The sequence below is a fragment of the Conger conger genome, chromosome 12 (genome assembly GCF_963514075.1).
Source record: "Conger conger chromosome 12, fConCon1.1, whole genome shotgun sequence".
Taxonomy (NCBI): Eukaryota; Metazoa; Chordata; class Actinopteri; order Anguilliformes; family Congridae; genus Conger; species Conger conger.
Window position 1 is genome coordinate 32,892,624 of NC_083771.1, and position 16,038 is coordinate 32,908,661.

Here is a 16,038-nt window from a genome sequence, read left to right on the forward strand (position 1 = left end):
AAATATTTGATCTTCTAGCATCATCTTAATGAGAAAGTCATCTTTTCTGGATGTAGCGTTAGCAGCAATGCCACACCAGTGTTGTACGGGGACCACAGTCTGAGCGGCTGTTACACAGGCTACCCCCAGGCCCGCCAACCTGCCACAGTCACGTGCTGGAGCTGCCTGCCGCTGACGACGGGGCCCTTTGGCGAAACCTCATCAGAGAGTTCCAGCTCCCCGGAGCTCGCAGCAGCAGACTGTATCCAAGATCTGAGATGGGCTGTGTGAACGATATTTAATAAACACACCCCCCGTGGGCCCACAGCAGCACCCTAGCCACCATGTTGGGCCTCACGCTTCAGAGACCCAGGAGAGCCACACTTGCGCAGAGCTGATGTCCCGGAGTGGAGTTTTGACATTTTTATTGCTTTATTTATATCTCACTCTTCATACTTTGCGTTCAAAGCTCTTTGGAATGCTTTTTTTATTGGTAGACACTCAGGGAGCTGCTTGATCCTTTCATCTCAATGGACAGTATACGTTATAAAGGCCATATCAGATTAATTAGTAGCTTCTACAACGTGCAGTGACCATCGAGCCTTTGCCATCCCCCACCATGGCTGCACCCCATCATATTTTCCTCATTCAGTGTATCTCATCTCATTATTTCCTGTAGCATTTTCACTTTAATTGACAGCAACAATGAGCTCTTTTCATAGGTAAAGTTCAAAACAACTTGATGATTGTGCCAAGAGCAGAATGTATCATTTTTAGCAGGATGTGATAGGCTTGCACTTACAACATCAACGCCCAACATCATCACCTTAAAGGAGAGCAAATAACAGCTGTCAGGGAGCTAATAGGATTTTTAGCCAAGAGGATACAGGGAGTCCAAAGTGATTTTAAGGTAAGCAGAGATTGATTCACCACAAATGGGGTCAAGAGACAGGACACTGGACTGCAGTGCTCCCTTGGTCCTGCTTGCCCGCAGCCCAGCCCTATGGAGAGCTTCAGCTTGTTGCGGCACATTTCAGAAAGCACATCACACCGCAGACATTCTGCAGCAGGGATTAGGAGCGTGTCACAGGAAAATGACCAGAACAAAACTGCTTACAGGAAGTACCCATATTGTAAAGCCTGGAAGCTAAAAGGAATTGACGAGGGCTGGCTTGGTTCACTCAGGTGTGACTTCGGCTCTGAGTTGCCGAACAGCTGGGGTGGGGAGGGTTGGAGGTTTCTCAAAAGAATATGGGAAATGTTTGCAGTTGTTTGTTTGGAAGGCCCTAAACAAATGGGTGCGCCTTACAGATGGGCAGCTATTAATAATGAGTTCTGTCAGAGAAATTAGCAGACCCCAGACCTTTCACAAGCTGGCCCTCCAGTGTTGGAGTTGTCCACCTGGATTAATGAACAGCACCGTGGGCAAAGAAGCCATCAGGATTCACCTCGCCATGACAAGAGACTTAGCATAAATTTTGTGCTTTCTGCTTTTCCCCTCAAATCTCTGTGCTTAATGAAATGATTTACAGTTAATTTCAATAATGGGATATGAATAGGAATTGGTCTTAAGTGACAAGTGAATGAGATAACAGTACTTCCCAGACAAAAACTGTGACATGATAAACCTGCATCGTGAGCAGAATAGCCAAAATCCTGGGGATTTTTTTATTTTTTCACTTTAGGAAACCTAATCTTAAATCTTGTCATTTTCATGTTATACTAGAGGTATGTGGGTTCTATCAACTATGTGACAAGGGTAACATCGACCAACCTTGAAAACTGCTATATTTTTGACAGCCTTGTATCTGATCCAGTCCTGGTTTACAGGATGGTGTGGGCACTTCATTGATATGCAAATTAGTTAGATATCACACATGAACTCCATTCTGGTTGCTAGGTTGCACAATGCAACCTCTCTGCAGTTTATGTACAGTAGCTAGTTCATGGAGTGGTTCCGGTGTCAGTATATGACCTGCTCAGCTCAACTATTACCTCCATGTCCTTTCGTGAAGCGTCGCATTTTGATTGCTGTAAACTATAGTGTCTTCCCATAGACATGTCCCTGTGTCTTCCCAGCATATCATTTTTCCAAGGCACTTCCGTCGCTCTCAGATTACAAATAACCAATCGCTGTTCAACGACTAGCAAGACGTTGAGCAATGTCCAATCAGAAAAAACTCTTGTTGATAACGTCAATGTTTTTGAAAAAAATGTTAGCTAGCTTTTTTAACTTTATTCAAGGTCCGTAGATAGCATTAGTGCTACCCTACATAGCATTCACGCTAGTGTACACCTTGCGAATAGCTAGCTATAGATACGTACCCTTTAAAACAGGGGAGCACAGCCAGGGCCGAGTCATTTCAGGATTTTTCGCCAACATCTGCTTAATTATTTAATTAACTAAATCATATCTTGATCGGACATTTGTAAGACCAGCAACAGCCGTACATTTCAAGTGTATCCTAAAAATGATAATGTGCTCAAGTCACGTGCAGGAGTGAGTCAGCTTAGTTCATAGAGCTGTCAGAAAACTAAAATAAAGTTAATCGGTTGGAATAAAAACCCGCTCACAGACCTCACAGAGTTCTGCACCCCTGCTTTAAACTTTAAAGAATTACTAGATGTACTCAAGCGCATAATGTATGCCTACAAGACGGACACGTTTCTTTGAAAAACATTTATTTACATGATTATTTTCAATGTATTTGTATAATTAACAGCCCAATAATAGCATAGAGCATAAATACGTTCATAATAAGTGTTATATGTGGCTAGCGATACTTCATTTATGACATACAATCATGTGATGGAACAGAAAATGGCCAAGAAAATTATACACTGGGAAGAATTATATGCCACACCGATAATATTCACAGCAAAACTTTGAAGCCTTTTTTCAGAAAAAAACATGCTTTGGTGACACTCAAAATGAAACGGGACACTCTCGTTGATATCTGGAGTAGAGCCATAACTTTGGTATCATTAGAAAGCTTACATTCTCCACAAGATGATGTCATCGTGGAAGATGGCTATCTACATCTGGCACAAGTTGGTTTAATTTGTCTGGCAAAGTGCATGTTGTGCTAGTGTTGTTACATATCATAGCTGTCAGTGCCACCGATTTTTGGTTAACCTTAGCTATAAGATCATGATGGTCTAAATTTGAAGGTATTGCACTGAATTTCCGTATTACTGTCAACTGTTTGTCAATATCATTTAAAGGAACTCAATTAAAAAATAAATTCAAACTTTAGTATAAAATGTTTATTGAAATCCAAAACAAAATGATCCTCATTGACAAAATATAATTTTTTTCATTCATCCGGGAATTCAAGAGCAAAGCATTTTTTTATTTTTTATTATTCATATTCATATCAAAAAAAGCATACAGATGAAATGCTGGCTTATGTGATGACATGAAAAATTATACAACTGTGTGAGGAACCTAATAATTTAAAACCAGCATTATAAGATATTAGCTCTCTGTCTAAAATATTTCAGATACAGATTTAGACAAGCCCATGTTTATCAAATGGATGATTGCAATTTTGGTGCATTATTCATGAATTTTACCAAACAAATTTCAAATAGGTCTCATGCAAAGATAAGATTGTCTTACACATTCATCATTTCTGGCCCTGAAAAAGACAGACTGCATGAATGTATGCCTTTGAAATTCATTCTTGAACTTCCATGGCATCAAGTGTTATGACTAATGACTCAAATATTACACTGACTGACAGCATAAACTTGCCTTACTGTAATAAGCGAGATAGTTTGACAGATAGTAAAGCTGATGTTCTTCTCTAAATTTCTTCTGATTAAATCCAGCAGCTAATATTATCTGAGTGTGTATATAATGTACAGTGTAGTATGTTTAAAGTTCATAGCATGCTTATAGCATTTTTAGCTCACCATGGATACTGCAGTGTAGTCTAGCATTTTCTTCTAGCTACACAAAGGATAGTGACTCAGTCATTGACTCATGGAACATAATAGTGTAGCTGGGAGATAACATTAATGGTCATGGGAGATCATATTCCGATTTTCACAAATGTGTGAAAATTCTCTAGAGTAAATGACAGCTTGCTGTGATTTGAATTTGGACTGTTATGGTGTAAACTGGAGGAATTTAAAAAAAAAAAATCACTCAATCAAAACAAGGGAAATTACTGTACACTCTTGACGGGGCACAAACAGTTAGTTAAATCTATCAGACATGAACGGGTTTCTTCAGCCCTGGTACTTGGTACAGAAGTTATCTTTGTGGACATTTGCAGATTATCAGATCGCATGCAATTGATATTTTATTTAGTAAGTGTGGATTTATTTGTTTAAAATTACTGTATGGATGCCTGTTCTTATATATTACTGAAGCCAACATCAATGAGAACTTAAAGAGCAAGGGTGCATTATTCTCATTATTGGGTATGAATACAACTCAACACAACCTTGATTATAAAGCACTCTCTAAAATGCAGTCAGTAACTGATGACTAATATTTAACAATTGGAAAAGCATTATCAAAACATTGCATCACAAGAAGATTTCTCAGGGACTGATGTGCATTCCACAGCAGCAGTGAAGGTATACTAAGTACTTTTATAAGACAGTGCCTACAGAGAATCAGTATTATTCTTGCTTGGGGGAGATTTCAGATATTAGTGACACTAGGGGAAATATTTTGGTGGGGTAATCAACTGGACCCCACAGTGGCTGACTGAGAGTGGTTTGGGAGTTGGTTGGAGGGAGAGATGAGGCCTAGAAATAGTGAAAATAAGAGATAGTACACATTTTGGAAAATACACTGATTTCATAAATAAAATTACTTTTTGTGGGGTTTTTTTTGTGTTTCTCTGGGTTTCTTATTTTTCTGCTGGTGCCGGTGGAACCAAAATGGCAGTGCGATTCTCTGTGGCTGGGAAGGTATCGCTGCTCTGGAGAGTGAGTCTGACAGGGTGGAGGTGGGGCTTGAAGGGGAAGGAAGGCACTCTGAGTCGTGTTCTGAATGCAGAGACGAGAAACACAACATGGATGAGTCCATGAGGTGCACAGCCAAGCTCACAGCAGCCAGAAAACCTGTGCTGTACAATTAAATGAGCGACAAGAAAACCTGTTCTATACCACAGCATGAGCAAGCAATGACCTGCACTATACTGTAGCATAAGCAAGTAATTAACCAGAGTATATTATGGCATGGGTATCCGGAAGCCTGTTCTATACTACACCATGAGCAAGCAATGACCTGTACTATGCTGTAGCATAAGCAAGTAATTAATTACCTTAATGGCATTTGGCAGACGCTCTTATCCAGAGTGACGATAACCAAGCGATAACCTGTACTATACTACTGTTTGAGCAATCAAAAAGCCTGTACTATTCCATGGCAAGAGCAAGCAATGCCCTGTACTACACAAAAAGAGTAGTTTATGTTTTTTTCTTGATGCCGTAAGGCGCAGCTGCTCTCATTACATCCCTCTTTCTCATTACATCCCACACTGTACTGCACAATTTCAGAGATCCCATCACAGACTATAGATTTGTGTATAAAATATGTAGACAAATACAAAAAAGCTCTTTCAAGACACAAAGCAGTAAAAGGAGCAGGAGGCTAGGCAGCGTTATTATCCACTGTGTGTCATCAGCACAAAGGCACACTACTATACCAGTCTCGCCACGTGCTGTTTCTCCTGTGCCACATTATACATTACCGCACCGAGCTTAGAAAAGGCACTAATGGTCCATTAATACAAGGCTAAATCATGGAAGAAAATTTAGCGTATAGTTCCACTAGAAAACATCTTTGGCATTTCACTGAACCCTACATAGCTTACACCTACAGCTTGCACACCTTTAAGCAGTAGAACACGACTGAGCAGGAGGATTCGACAATAATTTAATTCTAATTCTGTTTGATTCTGTAGTGTATGTGCATTCAAAGGTGTGTACGTTTCTAAATGCACTGGCCAGATCCATTAATTTTCTGTGTGAATGCTTTAGATTCTCCAATGTTAATTTGGTTGAATAAGTATGATACCAATTATGTGTTCACTGCTATTATAAAAACTTGTTCAGATATCCACATGCTGTTTATACTTGTTCTTCCATTAAAGGTCTGGCTGAACATTCGCTCCTGATCAAGATGAAATCTCACATAATCCATGTGAGCATGAGCAAATAATCTCCTGCTCTTTGATTTCTGTGGCAATGAGGTGCTGCTCCGGAATTTGCACAATGTGTATACTTGTATCACTTGGTTCAAGATCGTGGAAGTTCAAGAAGCTCCCACATTTTCAAAGAGCTATCCTTGACCCAACAAGCTTTTCATATGGAAAGACAAAGAGCTGGAAGAGGGACGATGGTAGCATGCAGCACCACGTTATTAAATTGGTTTACTGCTTTGCATGCCAGCTCCTTGGTATATGGTGACTCCCAAGATGGAATTAAATGCAAATGGCTGCATCAACAAGATCATTTCAGCCTTGAGTAAGACCTTTGAAATAATGATAAATAAAGGAGAAACAAGGTAGGCTACACTGTAAGATTCACTGCATTCCGGCTGGCACCTGCCGTCACAAACACACTGCATTTCTGCTGTCGGTAGTTTTCCCTTCTTCTGCTGTGATATGGTTTTGAGCCAGGATTACACAATATGTGTGCAGTTACATGGTGAATTTCCAAAAGTAAAGATTGTTCTGCCTGTTTCAACAAAGACATGATGCAGTAAGAATCTTCCAATCCAAAATCTCCACTTTTGTCATTGCCCATAAGAAAAAATCAGCCAATCGCAAAATCTAATTAAATCTACCTCTAAAAATGTGATAGTTGAGTATATGGAAAGCGTCTATTGAACATGGCACAATAAAGACTAAAGCACCATGCCACTCATGCAAGAATGCACCATATGCAGCCACACATGTACAAACCTTATGTACACGCGCATCACAATACTGAAAAATAACATCACCTTTTTCAGAAAGCACCAGCTGACATTATCGGCAAATCCCAGCATAATTATTTGAATTTAAAAAAATTGCTCACTTCACATTAGGACAGGATGCTACCAGCAATACGATGCGATTTGGAATCATGTGAATTATGCATGCAAATGTGGCGCATGGCATGCACGGCTAGCCGCGGCGCTAATTAGAAAAGCACCATTCGCGGCAACGCACACTCATTGTTTAGTGACACATGCAAACCGAGCGGTGTATGTATTTGTGCCAGCAGACATTTTAGGTCTACCCCCTTGTTCACCACTGTCATAAGATGGTGGCACATTGCAAGTACTGGCTCAGCAGCAAGCAAAACCTTACAATGTCGTACCCCCCACCACCAATACCTTGATTATGCAGGGCATGGGGGCTTACTTTCTAATGAATTTATAATTCACCGTGCTTTCATAAGCGCGTTGTGCAAATGTACACACATTCGCTTCAGCCATTTCAATTCCCCTCAAAGTGGCTAAATTCACACTGCACTTATTATACATGCTCAGATAAATATGCCTTTGCGATACCTGGGCCCTGCCAATGTTTAATTGCGAAATAATCTGCGGCCTGTGTAAACAAAGAAACCCTGTTGGTTTTCATTAGGCATTAGGAGGAGGAGCTTGACAGTGAAATAATTTTGTTCCTAAATGATTCGGCATTTTTAAACTCTCCTTGTTTTGTCTTTGCTATGATATCAGCAACGTAGCGCTTAATTAAAGAGCTGTTTAGCCTGCAGTTTTATGAAATCAGTTTTATTATGACTGTGTGTGCACAACATGATTCTAATTTAATTCTATCATCACATGTGTTTAGGTCAGTTTAAAATGATAAGCCCAGCCTCTCAGATATTTGGAATTAATCAGCATGAATACATAATTGATGTTCAATGTATAATTTAGATTCGTTCATCTTGTGGCTATGGAATCATACTGCAGGGTGCAGATTACTTTGAGCACACAAATACAGCATTTATGGATGGCTCGGACTAGCGAGAGCTACTGTACTCATTTACAGTACTAATTTACAATCCTTAGTTCTCAAAGCATTGACGTCAGCATATTATCCCACTGATATCAATACTAAATTGAGAAAACAGACATTTCAGCCCCAGCATCGTCCTACATTCTAATCTTTTACAGGTTTTACATACAAAAATGAACAGGCACAATTCATTATTTAGCAGCAGTTAAAATAATTACATTGCATTATTGTCATCTGCAAAGCAAGTAATTAAGGTGAGAGATAAAAATTTATGTAAAAAAATATATATTTCATATTTAGAATGTGCAGACCTTTGTATTGATGCCACACAAAATGTGATTAAAAAAACTTTAGAATTGAATTAACTGACCTTCTCTTTTCACTTTTTTCTGAAATGATAAATCTTTAAGCTCACATTTCAAAAGCATAGTGTCTCATCTTTTTTTAATTTAGCCATATACAAAGCAGATGATAGTATATAGAAAATTATTCCTGAAGATTGGGTGACAGTTGTAAAATAAGTAAAACTGAGGGGTTTTCATTCAGTCACACAGCAGTGCAGGGCAGTACCATGGGGTACTGCCTCAAATGGAGGACTTTGACTAACTGGCTCTAATTAGGCAGGAATACTATTTTGCGAAACCTTGGCATGAAGTCATTCAGCATCTTTGACTTACAGACAAATGCTGCCAATCCTTTCTTTCCCAGAAACACAGTCTATTTGGTTATTTGTAGTGACTGCTGGATTTCCAAACCGGAAAACATTGTATTTAATTGTAAATTAAAGTTTAGGACAGATTCATTCCAGAGCTTTGTTTACTAAGGTTAAGAAACCCTCCAACCATAATTAAAGAAATTCAAGCAAAAGAATGCCAATATTCACCTATCAAGTAATTTGCCAAGGGGACAAGAGCAAGCAAAAAAGATGAACATTAAACTCTAGTGCCAAGATTACAGTAGGATGCATTAAGAGCATTTCATCTTAAAAAGGAGGAGAAAACAGATGTCCAAACACCTCAAATGATGGGTCTGAATCACTCAACAGTGATGAAGTACTATCTTGGCCTGCTCTCATCCTCCCAGGGACCTCGTGGGCTTGGTAACCAGCTAAGCTTTGATTTTAAGGTTTTAAGGCATACTGCCTTGTAATGCCATGTGAAAGGGAATAAAAAGGAATCACTTCAGGAAAAAATGATGGCAACTATTAATACTGCATATGGAAACTAATAAAATGAGAGGGAAAGTTTCCAAGCATTCATTAAAAAAATGTAAGAAATCCTGTTACAGAGAAATATTTATATTGAAAGTAACATATTAAGTAATGGACCAGTTTTCAAATAAAAACTTGATTGAGGCTGAAAGGGGATTCGCTGGTGAGCCAGACGCAAGTGAGACAGTCAAAGTCTGCAGAAGAACTGTGGTAAGTTCTACAATATGTTTGTAAGAACTTACTAGCTGATTTTCTTATGAAACTGCAGGACAGTGCAGAATTAATGCAGTTACAACAAATATCTATGTGATATTTTTAACTGTCACTCCTCTTTATAGTACATTTGTTTGATATTTAGAAAGTGTTACTTTCATTATTTTTGAAAGCATCTTTACTTTATGTTTTTTTTTCACATGTGCATAAGAGTTTTCACAGTACTGTATATACAAGCATATATGTGTATATATATATATATATATATATATATATATATATATATATATATATATATATATATATATACACATATATATATCCACTCTATAGAGTTTACTGAAAAACAAAACTATCCAGTGACTATCCAGATAGGCCTTGCTAATGACAGAGGTCAGAGGAAAAGGGCCAGACTGGTCAAAGCTGACAGGCAGGTGACAGTAATGCAAATAACCACACATTACAACAGTGGTATGCAGAAGAGCATCGCTGAACACACAACGCGTCAAACCTTTAGGCTACAGCAGCAGAAGACTTAATAAGTCGGAAACATAAGTCTAATAAATACCGAATGAAGTGCTTACTGAGTGTATATATATATATAGTTTCTATATTAAATTACATATGAAATGTTGATAAACTATGTAAGAAATTATTGTGAAACACTTGATCTCCCTCTACCCACAGTCCTGCTCTCTGCATGTTTGCCAGCAGCCTCCCCTACTACACCACGAGCAGCTTCCAGCACGTGCGCAGTGAGCTCACCACACTGTTTCCATAGCAACACCAATCAGAGGAGGGGAAGCCCATTGCACACAACAGAGGTGCACCAAGATGCAAAAGATGGGCGTATTTAATTCACACCAAAGGGTTACTTGTTTAACAACTCTCACCCCATATACCCGATCTTCGTATTAAAATGTGTGTGTGCGTAGATTTCAATGTTTGTCCACATACAGCTTGAAATGCTTGTCCCAATGCTTTGTATCTAGTACTTCATTTTCTTGAATTTGGTATTTAATAGGCTACAGGCAATTTACACATGATGGTTCTCAGCCAAACATCTTTAAAGCTCCACTTTTTATAGTCATTGCACAGGTTTGCATCTATCAAAGACGTTTGTACTGATATGTCAGCATGTGCTAACATTGAGAAACAGTTTTATCAATTATAAACACAGAATGCACATACATGTGCGCACACACACATGCACACACAGTTCATTAATCACTTGTCACTGTAACTGAGGCCTTGCCCACACCCTACACACACAACTTTTATGAAACATTCCAATGCAGTGGGGTGCCCAGATGTCTGTAGACTGGGGTTGCCTAGCACACACAAGGTCAAGTCCATGTCTGGAAACACCAGCATATTGAAAAGAGCAGTACACCCAATACTATGAGTGTTTGACAAGAACTCCTCAATATTGCAATTTTCAGGAAAATCCCTGCAACAAAGGAATCAGCACAGACGTTGTTGAATAGTTCTAGTTCAAAAACACTTTTAACATAGAAATCATTGAGAGCTCTCTCTAATCTGACAAAGCTCATTTGAGGAATGTGTTTTCTGAGCCAGGTGTAAGTCCAGTAGCCTGAAAATATATAAGTCCCATAGACATTTTGATGATGATTAATTTGCTAGTTTTAAAGTTACATATTAATTTTTTTTATTTATATATATATTTGCAAAGATAAAAAACTTAATTTGGAAGGTTGTGTTCTGTGGTGTTAGAGGCCAGTGACTTCTTGCTATAAGATGGAAAATAATCATTTGTCTCCTTTTTCGTTTATTGAGACCTGTTTGAGTTAAATTACTTTTTTGATGAATTCTTACATCTTACAGTAAACACGTCTGGCACATATATACTTGCAACTTCTTTGTTCACTAACAAGTGGATCAAAAAATCGCTACTTTAATTTAAATGGGCCCTGTTACACTTTGTAGCTCGTTAATTACCAGAACTATGTTCTCTTCTTAATAGCAAACGCATAGTGTTTGAGAATATGTTTTTTCTATGAAAATTTTTGTCTGACATTGTTTAAAAATACCGTTTTACTTGAGAATCAACCTGCGACCGTCACATCCCTTTGTCAAGTTCACACTTTTCAGTTTAAATGTGTGATATCCTGCTAAAATTATTTGCTTATTGCACCTAGCCACAGTAGACTAAATAGCCAGCACGTCTTAAAACAGAAGCTGTTCCTGATTCGACATTTGAAGAAAACTTAAAAGTTTTTATAAACGTTTTAATTTAGGCAGTACAAATTGCTAGAATTTTATATCCCGCGATATCCCGGTTGTTTAAAAAATACTTACACATCAGTTCTCTTGTAGGCTACATAATTCTAAAATAAATGTAAAACGATTAAGACATAATAAATCGGTGGCCTATTTTATGTATTCTTGATCTAGGCTAGTTTCTTTTTCTGACCTTCTCTGTGACAAGATAGTGATCTATCTATCACAGTGAACTGTGTAAATAGTTTCATAGTGATCTTTACAGGAGGGGAATGTAAATAGCATTACGACGTTGCACAAAAGAACCGCGGTCTATAGGGCATAAAGGGTCAGGCACTTGTAGCCTACTGGCGGTCAAGTCCAAGTAACGCACAACCATCCCCTATACAACTATCGTTAGTGCACTTTTTTAAACGCATCAATGCACCTGCTTGTCATCTTTGAGAGCACTTGTCTCAGTGGTGTTACTGTACCAATATAGTACAAAGTAGTAGCACATTCTTCAGATATCTCTAAATTAAGTGACGGTCAGTTAGTTACCATTTCAAATGCAATATTGAACACGACGTTTAAACGACGAACATAGTCAAATAATAAAGATAATGAAAAAAATAAAAATAAAAATAAGAAGAAGAAGAAGAAGAAGAAGAAGAAGAAGAAGAAGAAGAAGAAGAAGAAGAAGAATGACAGTTCAGTGTAGGCTACCACATTGAACTTGTAGCCTACCAAGTTCAAAATCAATTCCAGCCACCACTCTTTGCGCCAGGCTTATAATGTGAATAAACTGAGCTTTGATTTACTTTGCCTTTCTGTCGCTGCCAATAAATTCTTGGTGTGACTGAATGTATTTAAAACAACCTTTTTTTGTCCCTTACAGACACTAATTAAGTACTCTATTAAACATTCAAACTGTTGCCACTCCAACTTTGGAACCAGCGTGCTGTGGGTGGGAAACATCGCCACCTTCTTAAGTGATGCAGATGAGTCTGGGACACTTGGTGGTTTTTGGTGACCTAGGTCGCCCCCACCCCCAACTCTGACAGCGCTGTCTGTCATATTCAGCCCCTGCACTACATTGCCACTTGCCCTCGAGCGTGGGAATGGGAGGCTCCGTCCGTTCACATCTCCTTCAGTCCGTTTAACTGAATCAATTAAGCAAGGCCAAGTCCTCTCTCCCTACCCATTCCATTTCTTTGGTCAGGTTTACATACGTCATAATTATTTCAGTTCGTGAGGCAGTTTCCTATTTTGACTCGATTACGCCGAAGTAAAAGGGAAGGGGGACGAGCACGTGTGTTCCTCTACGTCCAATTAAATTTTCAATGTTATAAGGGTACTTTGACCAGAGGAAGGCCATCATAGCTATAGTATATTAATTTGGCCCTGTTCCTTTACTGAAGCCCTTGGAATTTTTTTCTTTTTCTTTTATAAATAATACAAAAAAGTAAATTGGTAAATAAATAAGTATATTATAATTACTAAAAATCTATGTTGAAAATAGCATTTCTGATAGGCGTATATAATATATATATATGTGTGTGTGTGTGTGTGTGTGCGCGCGCGCGAGAGAGAGTGTGTGTGTGTGTGTGTGAGAGAGAGAGAGAGAGAGAGAGAGAGAGAGAGAGAGAGAGAGAGAGAGAGAGAGAGAGAGGACTATGTGTGTGCGCTGAGTTTGTAATCCGAGAGACTAATCAAACTTCATGAATGGACTCATATATTGTTTCTTGAATTCGATCAAGCTAAAGTACGTTACATTATTTATGCTTGTGGTCTAAGCTACCGCAAATGTACTGTATTTAAATATCCAGATGTAGCATCCCTTTCAATTTCATCTATTTTTATGATTTCATAAAACTGTCGTTTCAAACACCCAATCCAACACCTGTCTTATTTGGAATGTCTTCTTTAAGGTCTTTAACATCCTCCCAGCGTCCACGATGATCCTGGAAGCAGTTTTTACTTTCGGTTATCTAGCTTTATGACGACCAACACACTCATACAGCTAGATAACCAAAGATAACAACCCACTTCCCATTCTTCAACTGTATTCCATGCAAACGTTTCCAATAGTATTTTGTATTTGACGTTGTCCTTAAAGGAAGTTTAAAATCTTCGCTCCATGGTATTGTTTTACAGCCAAAATGACCACCCCCACCCACCCTCCCCTCCGAAACAGACAAAAAAAAAAAAAAAAAAAAAAAATGATCCACCCTTGATTACGACCGCTGTCGTTCAAAGTTTCGCCCAACTTTTCCATCTAAAAATTAGATTTCCAATCAAAGTAAAATCCTATCCAAGGGGTTGAATCCTATTGGCATGAAGTGTATTAACAATCAATGACGACGTGCAATACGATTTACATTATTACGAATTATCCATCCTTGGACAGGCCTGTATTTGAATTGTAAATCGGATAATTCTCACAAAATATTCCGTTGCCTCTAGTAGCACGTTGTGGTACGAACAAAATCCTGCGTAGCCAGTCAATTGAATAGCCTATACTGTAAGGGGGAAAATGTATGCTCCTTTTCCAGAATCGAGCGTGGAGAAGACACAAGAATCACATTTCGCCATCGCTTCCGATTATGCCGCTGACGGATAAAAAAAATCCCAGATGAAACTTAATTGCACGTAATGAGCGAGGAGAGCTCGCGATGGGTCTCCGCCGAGCATAACACCGCAGAGAGATAGGGAGGGAGAGAGAGAGCACGAGAGAGAGATGCCGTACTTCCTGTTTGTCGCTGCCAACGGTCTGAAAGGGAAAAGGGCCATCATTGAGCGAGAGAGGGGGGGGGGTTTGCGGTACCAAATTCTGGACCAACCCGACGAGGTCAAAGGTCCCCGACCGCGGGAGTATATGGTAATGATGATTTCGTGTGAAGTCTCAAGTGCACGTTTATATTTAGCTATATGCATGAGTGAGCATTGATTTCGCGCGCCATTGCCAATGGGACTGGAATAATTTCATGTTCCGTCAACGTTCTAAAAACCCAGGAAAGGAATATTGTTACGTGGCCTGTAAACTGTCTTCTTGCACGAAGATCGCTGTAATTTCCAGTCGGGGATGCATTCTCACTTCTCGCATTTTGTCTTCTTGATCAGATACGATACACATCTCCGGGCCTGGTTTATTGATCATATGGGTCTAAGTAATACAGTGAGTTGGTGTATTGTTGCATTGGTCGTCTGCTTTGGTTTGCTATTTTAATGACCTCATATCTCATATAATAGGCATGGCGGATATCTACAGGGATATACAGGTATTCGAAAACATTCACATCTGCTACTTTTCTCATATGCCGTAAAACAGTACTTTGTTTCTCCTCCAGGAATGGTACAATACAAGGTAGGTTTCCTTTTCTCATAACTTGCGCACTCATACACAGCCAAACTCGTCCGATGTTATTGTTTTAGTTGACTGTAGGCTACATTGGAGCCATTTCTCTGCGTACTTGCTTGCTGTGAAATAGCTTAGGCTACTGTAAATCGCAAGGACACTGCATTACACTTGCTCAAATGCATATTTCAGATGGCATTATGTTAACAGAAAAGCTCGATACCAACGTTAATATTTGTCGTCTATTCATTATCGTGACAGTAGCGTCGTCCTAGAGACGATTATCGTATATGTTGTATACGTCCGCTTAGCTGTAAAACACAGAACACCTCAACACATAGGAACCTCACCAAACCGTTCTCATTGTCTGTACAGATATGGCCTATGTCGGTACAATACGCGAGTTTAGAAGTGTGGAAGCGAATTCCAGGTTTTCTGATCACCTGCAATTTAGACGACCCCTCACAGATTTTATTTACTTAGTTCGATATTAATTTGAACCTGAAATAGAAAACAAAATCGCACTACTAAATAGATTTTTTTTCTCTGTTACCTATGTTTTGCCAGATTATAGATTGGTAGCTGATACGTTTTTAAAAGGCTAGTTAGTTATCTCCCGTTGGCCTTTTTTTTTCAAACACGCCACCTTGCTCTCTCTCTCCTCCCTCCCTTTCACACGCGCGCACACATGCACGCTGTATCTGCAACACAGTCTCTCTCTCTCTCTCTCTCTCTCTCTCTCTCTCTCTCTCTCTCTCTCTCTCTCTCTCTCTCTCTCTCTTTCTCTCTCTGTGCAATATATAGATTCGTCTCTTATTGTACGTTTTCTACAATCTGTAAAAATGTAATGGTCCCAGTAGCAATTATAGGCTGGCACATGTGTGTTGCAATTAATGGACAGGAAGCAACTAATGAAAATTGCGCACATGCGCCATTCATTAGTATACATCTTTTACCGGTTGCGCACCCTTTGACACACTAAGCTGCATTGCTGTTTCCGCGTCCGTATTAGGCTACTACAATTCGATGACAGTCGTACGATTCAGTGAGCTTTCTTCGATGAGCGGAACATCTTGTTTTAA

At 39.1% G+C, this 16,038-nt stretch overlaps 1 long non-coding RNA gene across 1 annotated transcript in view; it reads right to left on the reverse strand.

Moving 5' to 3' along the window:
* The window catches only part of LOC133105532 (uncharacterized), a 48,925-nt gene that overhangs the window by 31,476 nt on the left and 1,411 nt on the right, over positions 1 to 16,038 (reverse strand). The gene's annotated exons all lie outside the window — the stretch shown is intronic.